The sequence below is a fragment of the Elephas maximus genome, chromosome 8, assembly GCF_024166365.1.
Source record: "Elephas maximus indicus isolate mEleMax1 chromosome 8, mEleMax1 primary haplotype, whole genome shotgun sequence".
Taxonomy (NCBI): Eukaryota; Metazoa; Chordata; class Mammalia; order Proboscidea; family Elephantidae; genus Elephas; species Elephas maximus.
Window position 1 is genome coordinate 4,924,871 of NC_064826.1, and position 20,682 is coordinate 4,945,552.

Below are 20,682 nucleotides of genomic sequence, written 5' to 3' on the forward strand. Positions count from 1 at the left end.
TAAATCCATCCACATGTGAGCACCTGATATTTGACATAGGCCCCAAAGTCAGTTAAGTGGGGAAAAGACAGTCTCTTTAACAAACGGTGCTGGCATAACTGGATAACCATCTCCAAAAAAATGAAACAAGACCCATACCTCATACCATGCACAGAAACTAACTCAAACTGGGTCAAAGACCTAAATATAAAATCTAAGATGATAAAGATCATGGAAGAAAAACAGGGACAACTCTAGGAGCCCTAATACATGGCAGAAACAGTATACAAAACATTACTAACAGTGCAGAAGAGAAACCAGATAATTGGGAGCTCTGAAAAATCGAACACCTATGCTCATCCAAAGACTTCACCAAAACAGTAAAAAGATTACCTACGGACTGAGAAAAATGGTTTTGGCTATGACATTTCTGATCAGTGCCTGATCTCTAACATCTACATGATACTGCAAAAACTCAACTACAAAAAGACAAATAACCCAATTAATAAATGGGCACAAGATACGAAGAGGCACTTTACTAAAGAAGACTTTCAGGTAGCTATCAGATACATGAGGAAATGCTCACAGTCAGTGGCAATTAGAGAAATGCAAATTGAAACTACAATGAGATTTTGTCTCACCCCAACAAGGCTGGCATTAATCCAAAAAACACAATATAATAAATGTTAGGGAGGTTGTGGAGAGACTGGAACACTTCTACACTGCTGGTGGGAATGTAAAATGGTGCAACCACTTTGGAAATCAATTTGCCCTTCCTTAAAAAGCTAGAAATAGAACTACCATAGGATCCAGGATTCCCACTCCTTGGAATATATCCTAGAGAAATAAGAGTCTTTACACGAATGGATATATGAACACCCATGTTCACTTCACCATTGTTTACAATAGGAGAAAAGATGGAAGCAACCAAGGTGCCCATCAATGGATGAATGGATAAATAAATTATGGTATATGCACACAATGGAATACTACACATCAATAAGGAACAATGATGAATCCATGAAACATTTCATAACATGGAGGAATCTGGAAGGCATTATGTTTAGTGAAATTAGTCAGTTGCAAAAGGACAAATATTGTGTAAGACCTCTATTGTAAGAACTCAAAAATTAGTTTAAACAGAGAAGAAAATATGCTTTGATGGTTACAAGAGTGTGGAGGGTGGGAGGGAGAGGGGTTTTCACTAATTAGATAGTAGATAAGAACTATTTTAGGTGAAGAGAAAGACAACACACAATACAGAAGAAGTCTGCACAACTGGACTAAACCAAAAGCAAAGAAGTTTCCTGAATAAACTGAATGCTTTGAAGGCCAGCATAGCCAGTGTGGTGGCTTGAGGACCATGGTTTCAGGGGACATCTAAATCAATTGGCATAACAAAATCTATTAAGAAAACATTCCGCATCCCACTTTGCAGAGTGGCGTCTGGGATCTTAAACGCTAGCAAGCAGCCATCCAGGATGCATCAATTGGTCTTGACCCACTTGTAGCAAAGGAGAATGAAGACCACCAAAGACACAAGGTAATTATGAGCCCAAGAGACAGAAAGGGCCACATAAAGCAGAAACTACATCAGCCTGAGACCAGAAGAACTAGACGGTGCCTGGCTACAACCAACGACTGCCCTGACAGGGAACACAACAGAGAACCTGCGAGGGAGCAGGAGAGCAGTGGGATCTAGACCCCAAATTCTTGTAAAAAGACCAGACTTAATGGTCCGGCTGAGACTAGTAGGACCCCAGAGGTCCTGATCCCCAAACCTTCTGTTAGCCGAAGACAGGAACCATTCCCAAAGCCAACACCTCAGACAGGGATTGGACTGGACTATGTGATAGAAAATGATACTGGTGAAGAATGAGCTCCTTGGATCAAGTAGATACATGAGACTATGTGGTCAGCTCCTGTCTGGAGAAGAGATGAAAAGGCACAGGGGAGCAGAAGTGGGCCGAATGGACACGAAAATAGAGAGTGGAGGGAAGGAGTGTGCTGTCTCAGAGGGAGAGCAACTAGGAGTATATAGCAAGGTTTTTGTAAGTTTTTGTAGGAGAGGCTGACTTGGTTTGTAAGCTTTCACTTAAAGCACAATAAAAAAAAAAAAAAATGGATGTGCCTAGTCACTGAAGGGACCTTCTCAAAAATGGATGTGCTCTGTAACTCAAGGAGGCATAACTGCAGGAGGAAGAATCTTTTCCTAGGTTGGTTATTGATTTATAACATTGGTTAAAACACTTGCCCACTTATACACCAAAGCAGAATATTTTGACCAAAATATTTAGTTCCCATAATGTCCAAGAGCCTTGTAGTAGAGGAAAAAGACCCCAGACTCAATTTCAATCCAAGAGATTTAATTAGGCCAAGAAAGGAAAATCACTGGAATGAGGGAACTGTCAGTATGTACTGTACTGTGCACAAGAGACTAGCAGATCCACTGAATCACAGTCGTGGACTCTCTAATATACTCTTACAGAAGGAAGTAAAGCTAAGAAAAAATCCCGATTGGTTATTCATCAATACATCTTTGTCAAAGGCGGAATAACAAAAGTAGAATTTTTACAATGATTGGCTTAAAGAGTTTTTGGTTAACTAGTTACCACTTGATGATATATGTATGCTTTCTTGATTAGTTACAGGGTAGTGACTATAGGAAGCTTACTAGAGGAGGGTTAACAGGTCACTTGCCAGATATTCATTACAAGAAATGTAGAGGTTACATAAGGCTGCTTGGGAACAACCTGACAGCATTTGCTCTTGGCTAAGTTACAAAGAAGATGTTTTCTTAGATACCAGATAACAGGCAGACCTGCTCTATAATTAACAACCAGCACAGCCTTCTGGTTCCACAGGTTTTCTACACAAAATGTATCTCGGACATGGACCCAATCTTAGTCCCCTTCACTCTGGCCAAGCACTTCATATACCTTTAGGGTTTCCATGTCAGTGTATAATTTTCACTGTCCAATTCCCTTTGTCCTTTGCATAAAGAATTGAACAACAGCTATCAATCTTGTCCGCAACCATCTGCCAGTTTGTCATACTGTGGTGGCATGCAAGTTGCTGTGATGATGAAGGTTATGCTACCGGTATTTTGAATGCCAGCAAGATCACCTATGGTGGACAGGTTTCAGTGGAGCTTCCAGACTAAGACAGAATAGGAAGAAATGCCTGTTAATCTATTTCCAAAAATTAGTCAATAAAATCTTTCTGGATCACGACATAATCTATAGTCATCAAGTCAATGCCAACTCATGTTGTTGTTAGGTGCCTTTGAGTCATAGTGACCTTATGGATAACAGAACAAAACATTACCCAGTCCAGTGCCATTCTCAGAGTTGTTGCTGTTTGAGCCCACTGTTGCAGCCACTGTGTCAATCCATCTCATTGAGGAATTCCTGTTTTTTGCTGAGCTTCTACTTCACCAAGCATGATGTCCTTCTCGATGGACCGGTCCTTCCTGATAATGTGTCCAGAGTGCATGAGGCAAAGTCTCACCACCCTCACTTCTAAGGGGCATTCTGGTTGTACTTCTTCCAAGACAGAATTGTTTTTCTTCTGGCAGTCTATGCTGTTGTTGTTGTTGTTAGGTGCAATCGAGTCAGTTTTGACTCATAGCGACCCTATGCACAACGGAACGAAATACTGCCTCGTCCTGTGCCATGCTCCCAATTGTTGCTATGCTTGTGCCCATTGTTGCAGCCACTGTGTCAAAAAATCTCTTTGAGGGTCTTCCTCTTTTTCACTGACCCATTGCTTTACGAAGCATGATGACCTTCTCCGGGGGCTGATCCCTCCTGATAACGTGTCCAAAGTATGTGAGGCTTAGTCTCACGGTCCTTGCTTCTAAAGAGCATTCTGGTTGTACATCTTCCAAGGCAGATTTGTTCTTTCTTTGGCAGTCCATGGTATATTCAATATTCTTTGCCAGGCAGTCTATAGTATATTCAATATCTTTGTCAAAATCATAATTCAAAGGCATCAGTTCTTCTTTGATCTTTCTTATTCATTGTCTAGCTTTCACATGCATATAAGGTGGCTGAAAATACCATGGCTTGGATCAGGCACACCTTAGTCCTCAGAGTGACATCTTTGCTTTTTAATACTATAAAGAGGTCTTTTTCAACAGATTTGCTCAATGCAATATGTCATTTGATTTCTAGCCTGCTGCTTCCATGGGTGTTCATTGTGGATACAAGTAAAATAAAATCCTTCACAACTTCAATCTTTTCTGTTTATCATGAAGTTGCTTAGTGGCCCAATTGTAAGGATTTTTGTTTTCTTTATGTTGAAGTCCAACCCATACTGAAGGCTGTAGTCTTTGAAGTCCATCAGTAAGTGCTTCGAGTCCTCTTTGTTTTCAGCAAGCAAGGTTTTGTCATCTGTATATCACTGATTGTTAATGAGTTTTCCACCAATCCAGATGCCATATTCTTCTTCATATGGTTCAAATTCTTGGATTATTTGCTTAGTATACAGATTGAGTAAGTATGGGGAAAGGATACAACCTTGACGCATGCCTTTCCTGATTTTAAACCATGCCATATCCCCTTGTTCTGTTTGAATGACTACATTTTGGTCTAAGTACAGGTTCTACTTGAGCACAATTAAGTGTTCTGGAATTCCCATTCTTCGTTATCCATAATTTGTCATGATCCACACAGTTGAATGTCTTTGCATAGTCAATGAAAGACAGGTAAACATCTTTCTGGTATTCTCTGCTTTCAGTCAAGATTCATTTGACATCAGCAGTGATGTCCCTAGTTCCATGACATCTTCTGAATCTGGCTGGAATTCCTTGTCAATGTACTGCTACAACTATTTTCAAATTATCTCCAGCAAAAGTTTACTTGCCCGTGACATTAATGATATTGTTGGACAACTTCCCTATTCTGATGGATCACCTTTCTCTGGAATGGGCACAAATGTCTTCCACTTGATTGGCCAGGTAGCTGTCTTCCAAATTTCCTCAAATAGATGAGTGAGTGCTTCCAGCATTGCATCCGTTTGTTGAAACATTTCGATTTCAGCTGGTATTCCGTCAGTTCCTGGAGTGTTGTTTTTCACCAATGCCTTCAGTGCAGCTTGGATTTCTTCCTTCAGTACCACTGGTTCTTGAACATATGCTACCTCTGGAAATGTGCGAATGTCGACCAGTTCTTTTTGGTACAGTGACTCTGTGTATTCCTTCCATCTTCTTTTGATGCTTCCTGTGTCATTCAATATTTTGCCTGTAGACTTCCTCAAAATTGCAAATCGAGGCTTGAATTTTTTCTTCAGTTCTTTCTGCTTGAGAAATGCTGAGTGTGTTCTTCCCTTCTGGTTTTCTAACACTATGTCTTTGTACATTTTTTTAATAATACATTGTTTTCTTGAGCTGCCCTTTTAAATCTGCTTTCCAGCTCTTTTATTTCATCATTTCTTCCTTTCCCTTTAGCTACTTCTTGTTCAAGAGCAAGTTTCAGAGTCTCTTCTGACGTTCATTTTGGTCTTTTCTTTCTTTCTTTCTTATCTTTTTAATGCCCTCTTGATTTCTTCAAGTATGATGTCCTTGATATCATCCCACAACTCATCTGGTCTTCGGTCATTAGTGTTTAATGTGTCAAATCTATTCTTGAGATGGTCTCTAAATTCAGGTGGGATATACTCGAGGTCATGCTTTGGCTCTCATGGACTTGTTTTAATTTTCTTCAGTTTCAACTTGGACTTGCATATGAGCCATTGATTGTCTGTTCCACAGTCATTCTCTGGCCTTGTTTTGACTGATGATATTGGTATCTCTTTCCACAGATGTAGTCAATTTTACTTCTGTGTATTGCATTCAGTGAGGTTCACATGTATAGTCACAATTTATGTTGTTAAAAATAGGTATTTCCAATGAATAAGTTGTTTGTCTTGCAATAGGTATTTCCAATGAATAGGTTGTTTGTCTTGCAAAATCTATCATGCGATCTCCCTTGTCATTTCTATCACCAAAGCCATATTTTCCAACTACCAATTCTTCTTTGTTTTCAACTTTTTCATTCTAATCACCAGTCATTATCAATGCATCCTGATTGCAAGTTCAATCAATTTCAGAGAGCAGAAGTTGATAAAAATCTTAAATTTTTTCATCTTTGTCATTAGTGGTTGTTATATAAATTTGAATAATAATCGTGTTTACTGTTCTTCCTTATAAAAAAAATAGGCATGTGAATATTATTCTATCACCTACAGCATTGTATTTCAGGATAGGTCTCGAAATCAACGCATGGGACAGTGTTCCTCTTCAATTTATCATTCCCCGCATAGTAGACCACACAGTTGTCCAATTCAAAATGGCCGGTACTGGTCCATTCCAGTTCCCAAACACCTAGAATATCTATCTTCAAGTGTTCTATTTCATTCTTGACAACTTCCAATTTTCCTAGATTCATGCTTTGTACATTTCACATGCCAATTATTAATGGTTGTTTGTAACTGTTTCTTCTCATTTCGAGTCAAGCCACACCAGCAAATGAAAGCCCCAAAACCTTTACTCCATCCATGTCATTAAGGTTGATTCTACTTTGAGGAGGCAGCTCTTGCCCTGTCGTATTTTGAGTGCCTTCCAACCTGGGGGACTCACCTTCTGGCACTATATCACACAATGTTCTGCTGCTATTCATAAGGTTTTCACTGGCTAATTTTTTCAGAAGTAGACTTCCAGGTCCTTCTTCCTAGACTATCTTAGTCTGGAAGCTCCTCTGAAACCTGTCCACCATGGGTGACCCTGCTGGTATTTGAAATACTTGTGGCTTAGTTTTCAGCGTCATAGCAACACACAATCTACCACAGTATGACAAACCGACAAATGAGTGGTAGAACAGTTGGATAGGGTTTCCAAGGCTATAATCTTTAAGGAAGCTGACTGCCACATCTTTCTGCTGTGGAGTAGTCTGGTGGGTTCAAACTGCCAACTTTTTGTTAGCAGCTGAGGGCTTAACTATTGTGCTACCATGGCTCCTAGATCACAATACACTCATGTCCAATTACCAACAATCATGAAGACGGTACAGGACTGTATAACATTTTGTTATGTTGTACAGAGGGTCTCCACGAGTTGGAAACAATCGATAGTAGCTAACGACGACGACAATATCAATCTTGTATCCAATTCATAACGAATCCATCTGGTAGTAATAAGCCCCACAAAATAAAACTGATGACTAAAGCTATGGATTTAATATATATTAATATCTAAAAACTGATGGAAATGTCAAAAAAAAAAAAAATCTTGAGAACATAGACCTGCAAAATTCAACTCAAGATAATTTGTTACTTCTTGTCCACAGGAAATAGTAGACACAAAAGAAACCTGACAGCAGCAGGAATTTTCATCTCTGACGTTGGACTAATGAATGAATTTAATTTTTGTTGTAAAATTTATATGGGAAGTTGTCTTCCAATCTAAATGGTTTCATTAAAATAAAAATAGAATGGAATTTTTTTTGAAATGGCTTTATCTTGCTATATAGAAAACTGATTAAGTAATTTAATTATAGTTAGCTCTAGGAAATTCTTTCCTAATTGAAGTCCATCCACGATGGCTTAGTACTAACTTGACGTATCTGTAATAACAGGAAGTCAACCCTTCTTACGGTCAAAACCAGAAAGCATCAGGGTCTTCTGTCCTCCTTACAAGCAGCAACCCCAGCACCAGACTCCACAGACATTTGGATGGCAGGGCAGATAATCTAATCCAAATCTACTAATAAAAGTACTAGAAAATCCTATTAAAAATTTAGATTTCAGAGAGATCCCTGCTGGCTTAGAAGGGTAGAGGCTTTGTGCAGGAAATGGCTTTGATCTGGGCCTTAAAGGATGGCTAAGATGTTAATAGGTAGGGACTGTGCATCGGAGGGGTGGCCATTCCAGCCATGGGAACAACAGGAACAAATGAATGGAAGAGGGAAAATATTAGGCATAATCAAAAAGCAAGAAGCTGCCCTTTCTGACCTGATCATAGGAAAATGGATAAAGTGAAAAGAAACCTTCGAAATCCAAGTTGTTTTAGCAAATAGTATTAGAAATTATGCACTAAAGATGGAATCTAATGATGTAATGCTGTACTAACTCTGGTTGTTGGGTGCTGCTGAGTCAATTTCTACTCATAGCCACCCCATCTGACAGAGTACAACTGCCCCATAGGGTTTTCTTAGCTGTAATCTTTACAGAAAACAGATCATCAGGCATTTCTCCCAAGGAAAAGGTGAGTGGGTTCGAACCATCAACAACCTTTCAGTTAGCAGCCGAGCACTTAACCATTGCCCCGTCAGGGCTCCCTGTACCAATTTATGTCCTTATAAAATGTCTCACAGGAAAAAATTCCTTGTAAGGGACTGTCCCCGAGAATTGCTATCTTCTACCACTGCTGGTAATCCGTCCTGACTTTGGACTCAGTAGGAGCAGGCGGTTCCTCTGCTTCAATTTGGTCGCCAAGGACTCGGGACTCCCGTGGCTCTCCGTGGGCTCCAGCTCTTCTGCTCCCTAACTCAGACAGCTTCGGCTGCCATGGAAGAGCCCAGGCCAGGTCTCAGCCGGCCACTCCTCAGCTTGGGGCAACTCCCTGAACCTCACTGGGCTTCATTAGCTTTCTCTGCAAAGTGAATGACTTGACCTAAGATGACCTCTAATTTTCTGTCATGCTTTGAAACTCTGTCTCCAAGGCATGGCTTTAATAAGCTACTCCAACATTTTTGCAGCTACTTTCCCCAGTGCAACACCAAAGGTACTTGACAACAGGTGGTAAGAGATAAACGCGCTGGTCAGTAATTACACAGAGCAAAAGCAGCTTTTTCTGCATTCAGCTTGAAAGACCCAAAAACCCCAACGCATTGCCATCAAGTCGATTCTGACTCATACTGACCCTATAGGTCAGAGTAGAACTGTCCCATAGGGTATCCAAGGCTGTAAATCTTTATGGAAGCAGACTGCCACATCCTTTCAGATAGCAGTGGAGCACTTAACACTGCACCATCGCGGCTCCTTGCTTAAAAGACAGACCTCACTAATTCTTCCTCATTTCCATGTTGTTTTTTTTTTTTCTAAGTACATATAGCTGAGCTGCCTGAGCACAACCCATTCTTGGTGCAACATCATTCAGCTGCACAGATTAGGATAAAAATACCTAACCTTTTCTTTTCAATCTGCTTTACTAACCATGGCAGAAATGAAATCGGTGGTCAGTAATACCGAGATTGAATTCAGACAGACTTACGGTTGAGGAATCACTAACACTTACTAAGTTACCTTAGCCAGGTTATCTAATCTCTCTAGGCCCCATAGTCTACATTTTATGGTGATATTTTTAGAAATATTAAACAGAATGGTACAAAGACCTGCGCATAGTAAGACCTCAGTGAACTGTAGAAGGTAACTGATAATAATGCTGACAATAAGTATATTCCCTTGGCTACCTAAGAAGCAACAAGTCTTCTAGTTTCTTGCTTCTGAGCTCCCTGGTTCCTTAGCAGAACTTTACCTCATATCTAACTCTTCTTCCAGCAATCCCTTTTGCTTCTCTTTCCCCACCTGTCTCATGTTGTTGTTAGGTGCCATTGAGTCGGTTCCCACTCATAGCGACCTTATGTACAATAGAATGAAACACTGCCTGGTCCTGTGCCATCCTCACAATCACTGTTATGCTTGAGCCCATTGTTGCAGCCAGTGTGTCAATCCATATTTTTGAAGGTCTTCCTATTTTTCACTGGCCCTCTACCTTACCAAGCATGATGTCCTTCTCCAGAAACTGATCCTACCGAATATCATATCCAAAGTATGGGAGATGTAGTCTCGCCATACTTGCTTCTAAGGAGCATTCTGGCTGTACTTCTTCCAAGACACATTTGTTCATTCTTTTGGCAATCCTTGGCATATCCAATATTCTTTCCCAACACCGCAATTCAGAGGTGTCAATTCTTCTTCTATCTTCCTAATTCATTGCCCAGCTTTCACATGCCTATGAGGTGACTGAAAACACCATGACTTGGGTCAGGTGCACCGTAGTCTTCAAGGTGACATCTTTGCTTTTTGACACTTTAAAAAGGTCCTTTGTTGCAGATTTGCCCAATGTGATGCATCTTTTGATTTCTTGACTTCTGCTTCCATGGGTGTTGATTGTGGATCCAAGTAAAATGAAATCCTTGTCAACATCAATCTTTTCTGAATTTATCATGATGTTGCTTATTGTCCCAGTTATGAGGATTTTTGTTTTCTTTATGTTGAGCTGTAATCCATACTGAAGGCTGTGGTCTTTAATCTTCATCAGTAAGTGCTTCAAGTCCTCTTCACTTTCAGCAAGAAGGTTGTGTCATCTGCATATTGCAGGTTTTTAATGAGTCTCCCTCCAATCCTGATGCCCCATTCTTCTTCATATAGTCCACCTTCTCAGATTATTTGCTCAGTGTACAGATTGTATAGGTATGGTGAAAGGCTACAACTCTGACGCACACCTTTCCTGACTTTAAACCACACAGTATCCCCTTGTTCTGTTGGAACAACTGCCTCTTGATCTACATACAGGTTCCTCATGACCACAATTAAGTGTTCTGGGATTCCAATTCTCTGCAATGTTATTCATAATTAGTTATGATCCACACAGTCAAATGCCTTTGCGTAGTTAATAAAACACAGGTAAACATATTTCTGGTGTTCTCTGCTTTCAGCCAGGATCCACCTGACACCGGCAATGATATCCCTGGTTCCGCATCCTCTTCTGAACCTGGCTTGAATTTCTGGCAATTCCCTGTCTATATACTGCTGCAGCCGTTTTTGAATGCTCTTCAGCAAAATTTTGCTTGCACGTGATATTAATGATATTGTTTGATAATTTCTGCATTCAGTTGGATCACCTTTCTTGGGAATTGACATATACATGGCTCTCTTCCAGTCGGTTGTCCAGGTAACTGTCTTCCAAATTTCTTGGCATAGGTGAGTGAGCACTTCCAGTACTGGATCCATTTGTTGGAACACCTCAGTGAGTATTCCATCAGTTCCTACAGCCTTATTTTTTGCCAATGCCTTCCGTGCAACTTGGACTTCTTTCTTCAGTACCATTGATTCCCGATCATATGTTACTTCCTGAAATGGTTGAACATCCACCAACTCTTTTTGGTGTAGTGACTCTGTGTATTCCTTCCATCTTCTTTTAATGCTTCCTGTGTTGTTTAATATTTTCCCTGTAGAATCCTTCAATATTGCAACTTAAGGCTTGAATTTTTCCTCAGTTCTTTCAGTTTGAGAAACACCTAGCATGTTCTTTACTTTGGTTTTCTACCTCAAGATCTTTGCACATGTCATTACAATACTTTACTTTGTCTTCTCAAGCCACCCTTTGAAATCTTCTATTCAGCTCTTTTACTTCATCATTTCTTCCTTTTGCTTTAGCTTCTTGACATTCAAGAGCAAGTTTCAAAGCCTCTTCTGGCATCCATTTTGGCCTTTTATTTCTTTCCTGCCTTTTTAATGACCTCTTGCTTTCTTTGTGTACGATGTCTTTGATGTCATTCCACAATTTGTCTGGTCATTAGTGTTCAACACATCAAATCTATCTTGAGATGATGTCTAAATTCAGGTGGGATATGCTCAAGGTTGTACTTTGTCTCTCGTGGGCTTGTTCTAATTTTCTTTAGTTTCAACTTGAACTTGCATACGAACAATCGATGGTCTGTTCCACAGTCACTACCCAGCCTCGCTCTGACTGATGATTTTGAGCTTCTCCATTGTCTCTTTCCACAGATGTAGTGGATTTGATTCCTGTGTATTCCATCTGGCGAGGTCCACGCGTGTAGTCACCATTTATGTTGTTGAAAAAGGTATTTGCAAAGAAAAAGTCATTGGTCTTGCAAAATTCTATCATGTGATCTCCAGCATCGTGTCTATCACCAAGGTCGTATTTTCCAACTACCAATCCTTCTTCTTTGTCTCCAACTTTCACATTCCAGTTGCCAGTAATTATTAATGCATTCCTGATTGCATGTTTGATCAATTTCAGACTGCGGAAGCTGGTAACAATCTTTAATTTCTTCATCTTTGGCCTTAGTGGCTGGTGAGTAAATTTGAATAATAGTCGAATTAACTGGTCTTCCTTGTAGGCATATGGATATTATTCTATCACTGACAGCATTGTACCTGTCTCAAAAGAGGTCGTTTTAGATACCAAACTTCTATAGCATTCTATTTCTCTGACTCCTGTGTCATACCCAAATGTTTAGTTTTCCCTTCCAGCTGCCTTTTTGTGACCAAAGGGCTCTCCCATTTCTAGATGAGGTTTTATAGCAATGAATCGACCTGAGCAGGATGATAGAAATCTGGGTGACTAGGGGGCATCAGGAAGGCATGAGACACTCAGAGAAGGAGATAAGATGAGGAGGACTAACTCTTTGATGGTTTTGTTCAGAGACGTAGGAGACATCTATGCTTCCCACCCCAAGAGAGTCATGCCCCATGACCATCGTTTAGGTATCGATATCTAACATCAATATCACAGAGTCCACCCAAAGTGTGAGTCTGGGGGAAGCAGGAGAAGGAGACAGAGAGATAGTGAGCAGTAACAGGGAAAGGTTAATAAGAGAGAGCCATGGATGACTATGAAGATGGGTACCCACTTTAAAACAGTCATTCTAGGAGGATTTTACCACTCATACCCAAATATCATTCGATTATGTCAGTGATACCAGTAAAAAATGAGGTGGAAACAGAAAGACATGCAATAAATTGAAAAAGGATCTTAAAATCGACAGATGGCGTTTTAGAGCTACTCACTATTAAGTTATTTTTTATTTAAAAAAAAGTTAAATATTAGTGTGCAATTTCTGTAACTAGGCTGACTCCTTTGCCACAGGCAAAGCTGCTGCAGATTCACAACAGGAAGATTATTCCTCTGTGGACAATGTTCAAGCTCAAGGGTCCTCAATAAGACAGGACAATCACACCATTCTGGGGCTCCAGCTCCCTGCTTAGCTGGCCATCAGCCAACCATTGGGGACTCTCCATTCCCCTTCCCCCAGGCTTATCCCCAAATTGTAACACCACAGCTTCAGGCACAAAACTACCTTACTGCAAGCGTAAGAGCCTATAACCATAAAGCTGTTTGATAGCTATAGGTATGGGTCAAATACAAAACATCTGACAACTGGTATAGGCACCCACAAGTCAGAACAGATGCCACCCAGGCACAAGTGATCACTACCACTAGACCAGGGTGGGGTGAATGAATATCAGCCCAGTTCTAGGGTACCTCCAGTTTTGGAGATCCTACACATTTGGTTGCGAACCGAAAGGTTAGAGGCTTGAATCAACCCAGAGGCACTTTGGAAGAAAGGTCTGGAGATCTTCTTCTGAAAAGTCAACCATTGAAAACCCTGTGCAGCTCACTTCTACTCTGAGGCACATAGGATTGCCATGAGTCAGAACTGATCAAAACAGCAACTGGTTATGCTGTAAATAACTGAATCCAACCTGAAGTCCAGCCCATTCTCGACTTATTGTCCCTTTGCTTGGCCCTCAAGATGACCATGTTTGCCTTATGTCCACTTTAATTCTCCCTGTTCCTGCTAATCCAAACTTCACTCCTCCAGTTTCACTCTAAGATTTTAGTTCCTTCCAGTTTTAACGACTTAACAACACCTTTCCTTGACCTAATGATTTTACCTGAAGTTTCTCTGAGTTTTTTGTTTAACTCCAGAGCCATCTGGCTAGAAGACAGAGAGATAACATTTTTTATCAAAAAATAATTACATTCATTCAATGATTCTTAAAACGTGGTCTCTGGACTACAACACCTTTACTTGACCTAATGATTTTACCTGGAGTTTCTCTGAGTTTATTGTATTTTTAACTCCAGAGCCATCTGGCTAGAAGATCGAGAGACAACATTTTTTATCAAAAAATAATTAACTCATTCATTGGTTCTTAAAACATGGTCTGTGGACTAGCAACAGCAAAAATACTTGGGAATCTGTTGTGAACATTAATTCCTGGGCTCCCAGAGATAAATCAGGAATTCTGAGGGTACGGCCCAGCAATCTGTGCTAACAAGTCCTCCGGGTAGTGTTGATGCATGCTAACATTTGAGAATCACTGCAGGTATCTGTTTATTCAACAATTGTTTTTAAGCACTTTCTGCATGCCAGGCACCAGGCTAGATACGTAGCTAGAGGATAAACCAGACCTGGCCCTGCTCTCAAGACGCTTAAAGCCCAGGCATGATATTGGCATAGACATAAATACAGCTCTGGCTACGCATGCGTTTCTCTGGATAATTAAACAGTGTGGTAGGTGAGTTATTGACCCCTATTTTACTAGGTTGCTATGAGTTGGAATCAAGTGGACTGCAGTGGGTTTGGTTTCTTTTTGTTTGTTTGTTTGTTTTACTAGATGAGAAAACAGCCTAAAAAGCAGAGGGCTGGTTGAATCTTGTCACATAGTAATTTAGCTAACCCAGATGAGGAGATGTGCTGGAAAGTTGAGCTACTCAGACATTTCAGGGCTGCTCCCCAAGATTCAGATGCGATTTAAACTTCAGAGACTCAAATGTAGTCAGGCTGCCTTCCCCTGCTGATAACGGAAGCTTGTAGACCCAGACTAGTTTGCTGGTGAATTGAAGACACATTTTGTACGGCAAAACTTCTCTTCAGGAAACCAGTGATTTCCCTCAAGCCTGGGCTTCTTATATGTTCTGGATATTTTGTGATAATTTCTATTTCATATATGCTTACAAATGTTTCAATTTGGAGCTTGGATTATTTTCACCAAACTCAGTTTTAAAGGCAGAAATCAGGCCTGAGTGAATGATAGGGATGGTAAGATTAATACCAGTGAACCATATGAAATGGGTTTGTTATATACACTGTATAATAGTACCCAATCTGATAACAGGACTTGGAGTAAAATAGAAAAAGGGAATTTTAAAGTTTTCATTCTCAGTGGAAAATTTAGGCATTTTTCTTGGTTTGACAAAGGCATTTTATACTTAAGAGGTTTTGTTATTCTTGAAAATATATTTGAATAATAATGAGGTCCCAATAACACCTCACAATGACTGTTTCCATTCAGTTAGGTAAATTGTGAATTATAATGTTATTTTGATGGTAACTTTGGTATGCTGACACAATTTTCATTAACCACGAGCCCTTCCTACAATGATAGAAGGATAAGATGCCAATACTCTTTTTCTAGTGAAATTGCCATTGGCCAAAATATTGGCTCTCAGTAGATCATTATCAAAATTAAAAATGACACATGGTCTAAATAATATTATCACTTCTCTTCAGAACAAGTGAGTCTCATGAGGAATTCATTTTCAAATATGCCATTCAGAGATTCTGGACTCAGCTGTCTATAGCACACAGTGAACTAAATTTGCTTGATTAAATATGTCACTATCAATCAGCGAAATTCTAGATTTCATGTGTTGGTAAAATTTTCAAAAGAAATTGCTCACTAAAAATAATAGCAAATTTAACATCCTATAATTATTACAGTAGAAATTAATTTTTTTAAGAAAAAAAACAGCCAAGAAAGTAGCAACAGCACCACCCTAGATCTGATCTGATTAGTAATGTGACTCTGAGGAAATTACTTAAACTATCTGGGCCTCCCTTTTCCCCCTCCATCTCTAAAGTTCTCTCGAGCTTTAATATTTGTCAGTTCTTGAATTATATGTGCTGTCATGTTTATAATCAAGAGAGCCAAATGGTTCATTTCCATCATGTAGAACGTGAGAGTTTCTATTTGTGTGTGCTGATCTTTGCCATGAGTAATTTGATCTGCTAGGCATTCGTGTGTCTTCATTAAAATGAATAAACTTACTTTCTAGTATAAAATAGTGTTCTGTGACTTGGGATAGCTATATCATTTAAGGGACAGGTTAAGCTGCTACAATAAAGAGACACAAAAATACAGTGGCCTAAATCAGCTAGAAGTTTATCTCTCTTTCATACAGCAATCCTGCCGATCTAGGGTGGTGGTGCAGCTCTCTTCCACCAGGTCATTCAGGAATCCAGTTTCTTTCCCTCTGGATACTCCTCCATTCCCTAGAGTGATGTCCTTGTCAAATCTGGTGGTTGAAGCTCCCCTTAGTAAAATATTTCTAGTTTCAAAACCTCAGTCCTGAAGAAGAGAAATTCATAGGTAATGCAACTATTTAGGATTAGCACTGAGACTGTGACTTGGATCCCAGTCCTCCGCCAGCTGCAGCAGTGCGCATCATCCGTTATTTCACCTCAAACCATCCATCATCTGAGTATAGTGCAACGGAAAGACACAGATTTTAAAGACAAGCAGCTATGCGCTTGAATTCTAGGTCTTCCACTGGAGCAAACAAAGTAGTGTTAATTATAAAATGGAGACAATAATTTTAGATTAATGGGGTAGAAGTTAGTATTATATAGAATGTAAGCAGACTTGCTTATTTATGGAACTAGACACATAGTAGGTGCTTTGTAAACAGTCCCCGCCCTTCCTAACACAACATGGAAGAAAATACCTTTCTGTGCTCAGGCACTGCACTGTGATTGTAGGATATTCCGCAATCACCATGTCTTAGATGGCCAGCCCTCTGAGCGATACAATGACACTTTACATTCGCGTAGTCCTCTCCTGTCCCCAAACCACATTTGCACATGTTATCTCATTTGCTACAATACCATGAGGCAAGTAAGGGCCAGTAGAATCACCCCTATTTCATAACCACATGAAAAGCCGCTGTAACACACTGTATGTTCTCCAAAGCACTCCTACACACATTGCCTTATGTGGTCACAAGAACTTGGTGAGGCAGGGAGAGCAGATATCTTCATTTAACAGACGAGGAATTAGAGTTGGAGCAGAGTGCTTAGTTCAATTTTATTAGAATAAAAAGTTAAACTGATAGTGGTTCTCAAAAAAATTTTTTTTTAATTAAAAAAAGAAATAATAAATGTGTCTCTTGATTTTAAATGCATCCTTATTCTGAAGCTTCCGGGGGAAAAAAACTATATCGCACAGTTAGGACAAGACACCAATTAATTTTTCCTACATGTAGGCCAAGAGAATCCCCACTCCTCCACACCAGCAGGTATCAGAGGGGTCACACACCACAGGAACCAGGGCCCAGAGACTGCCTAACAGCTTTTCTTTTTCCCATGGGCAGCTCTTTTCTCTGAGAAGGCACTGATGACACATTTGTGACCATGGAGTCTGCTGGCCATGCCACAGCTCTGCCTGCACTCTTGCTGCCTCTCTAGGATGCAAATCAGCGGGGATGGCCCACCACAACTCAGTGGTGCAGCCACTGAACTAGATGAGGCTCTGTTCCCTACACCTTACTGACCCTCCATTCACTCGCACTGGAAACCTGTCTCTAGAAATTCAGAGTTAGGGATGCTTTGGGTTGCAGGTGTCCATTTTCCTCAAAAACAAAAATAAAGAGGGCTAAATCGCCTTGGTTCACTGGTGCAATGATAGCAGGCACCATGGCTCCATGATTCCTTGGCTTTTCTTCATGGTCACATGGTCATTGCTGCAGCTACAACCCTCACAAGCCTCTCAAGACAGGAGAGGTGTTGCCTGCAAACATCTGCCTGAGCTCACCTCTCACCTGCAGAGCACTGTGCCAGGGGCCCCCCTCACTAGAACCTGTCTGCCCTCGCTAATCCCAGGGGAGTCAAGTCCACACATTGGGGGCGTGGGGCGCTCACTGTATTTTGATTTCTCCCTGCTGCTTTTCCTTTTCAGAGTCAAAACTGAGTAAGAAAACGAGAAAAGATCATGGTTCTCTGTTCCTTCTCTAACACAGCCCATTGGCACTTTTAACCAACTGCAGTTCGCTTGGTAATTATGTGTGTATTGACATGGAAAAGAAATCGAAGCCAGCCTGGACGGCTACGCATGGGCACTGCCTGGAAAGTGGCCTGGAAGGCTCCACTCCCACCTGTTTGCAGCCTCACCTGTGGGAGGAGGATGAGCTCCACTTGCATTACCTTCTTCAGTTTACAGTAAAAATGTGTTCCTTTTTAGTCAGATACCTTTTTTAAAGAAATATAGGCAAGATGATCCTTGAGAACCAAGTTCTTGATGTGATTATCATCCAACATTTTTTTTAATTTATTTATTGTGCTTTAGGTGAAAGTTTACAAATCAAGTCAGTCTCTCATACAAAAAGCCAGACACACCCCGCTGTGCACTCCCAGCTGCTTTCCCCTTAACGAGACAGCACATTTCTCCTCTCCGCCCTGTATTCTCCATGTCCATTCAACCAACTCCTGTCCCCCTCTGCCTTTTCATCTCACCAGCAGACAGGGGTAGCCCACGTAGTCCCATGTGTCTGCTTGAGCCACGAAGCTCACTCCTCACCAGCATCATTTTCTGTTCTATGATCCAGGCCAATCTCTGTCTGTAGAGTTGGTTTCAGGAATGGTTCCAATCTTGGGCAATCAAAGGGTCTGGGGACCATGACCGTCAGGTCCCTCTGGTCTCAGTCAGACCATTAAGCCTGGTTTTTTTTGAGAATTTAAGATCTTCATTCCACTGTTCTCCTGCTCCATCAGGGACTCTCTGTTGTGTTCCCTGTCAGGGCAGTGATCAGTGGTAGTCAGGCACCGTCTAATTCTTCAGGTCTCAGACTGATGGATTCTCTGGTTTATGTGGCCCTTCCTGTCTCTTGGGCTCATATTTACCTTCTACCATCTATCATCTACCATCTTTGATATTCTTCATTCTCCTTTGATCCAGGTGAGTTGAGACCAATTGATGCATCTTAGATGGCTGCTTGCTAGCGTTTAAGACCCCAGATGCCTCTCACCAAAGTGGGATGCAGAACATTCTCTTAATAGATTTTATTATGCCAGTTGACCTAGATGTCCCCTGAAACCATGGTTCCCAGACCCTCATCCCTGCTACTCTGGTCTTTGAAGAATTTGGTTGTATTCAGGAAACTTCTTTGCTTTTGGTTTAGTCCAGTTGAACTGACTATCCCTATGTTATGTGTTGCCCTTCCCTTCACCTAAAAAAATTTTTATCTACTATCTAGTTGATGAATATCCCTCTCCCTCCATCTCCACCCTCATAACCACCAAAGAATATTTTCTCCTATGTTTAAACTTTATCTAGAGTTCTTTAATAGTGGTTTCATAAAATATTTGTCCTTTTGCAACTGACTAATTTCACTCAGCGTGATGCCTTGGAGATTCTTCCATGTTATGAAATGTTTCACAGATTCATCGTTGTTCTTAATCGTTGTATAGTATTCCGTTGCATGAATATACCATAATTTACTTATCTGTTCATTTATTGATGGCCTTGGTTCACTGGTGTTTCCATCTTTTTGTTATTATAAACAGTGCTGCAATAAACATGGGTGTGCATATATCTGTTCGTGTAAAGGCTCTTATTTCTTTAAGGTATATTCCAAGGAGTAGAATTGCTGGGTTGTATGGTAGTTCTATTTCTAGCTTTTTAAGGAAGTCCCAAATTGATTTCCAAAGTGGTTGTACCATTTGACATTCCCACCAGCAGTTTATAAGTGTTCCAGTCTCTCCACAAACTCCCCAACATTTAATTTTTTGAAATAATGCAAGCCTTGTTGGGGTGAGATGGATTGCATTTCTCTAACAGCTAATGATCGTGAGCATTTCCTCATGTACCTCATAGCAGCCTGAATGTCTTTTTTGGTAAAGTGCCTGTTCATATCCTTTGCTCATTTTTTAAGTGGATTATTTGTCTTTTTGTAGTTGAGTTTTTGCAGTATCATGTAGATTTTAGAGATCGGACGCTGATCAGAAATGTCATAGCTAAAAAATTTTTCCCGATTTGTAGGTAATCTTTTTACTCTTTTGCTGAAGTCTTTGGATGAGCATACGTGTTTGATTTTTAGGAGTTCTCAGTTATCTAATTTCTCTTCTGGTGTTTGTACATTGTTACCAATATTTTGTATAATGTTTATGCCATGTATTAGGGCTCCTAGCGTTGTCCCTATTTTTTCTTCCATGATCTTTATCATTTTAGATTTTATATTTAGGTCTTTGATCCATTTTGAGTTTTTTGTGTATGGTTTGAGGTGTGGGTCTTGCTTCGTTTTTTTTGCAGATGCATATCCAGTTAGGCCAGCACCATTTGTTAAAGAGACTGTCTTTTCCTCATTTAACAGACTTTCGGCCTTTGTCAAAAATCAGCTGCTCCTATGTGGATATCATCCAACTTCTTCATGAATACTCTGTAGAAAAAACATTTCCTTACAGGAGAGCTACATATTTAGCCTTTTTCAATGTGATTTTAATAACATTTGTCTATTAAAAAATTTTTGTCCTCTGTACTCTTGGATATTTGAAACTATAATTTAAATTGAACAAAACAAGCTTACTTGTACTATGTATATTCCTCACATTATTTTTTTCCCCCAGGAAAGCATATAAGGCACTAATAAGATTTACTCTATGATGTTTAGTCAAACTAACAATATGACACGGCTAAATGCCACGTGTACTACAGTAATTATGTGTAATCACTCTATCAATCATATCAAATACTGGGCTGAGATTGGGCTTATTGGCAATATAGAGATAGTACAATATGCCCAGCAATGGAGTGATGTTCCATGTGGGATTATTAAAGCAGTAATTTTTAGAAGAGTATAAATGTAAAACAAGTTGCAGAAAAATCTTGATTATACCCGGTAGCTTTATAAAGAAATGA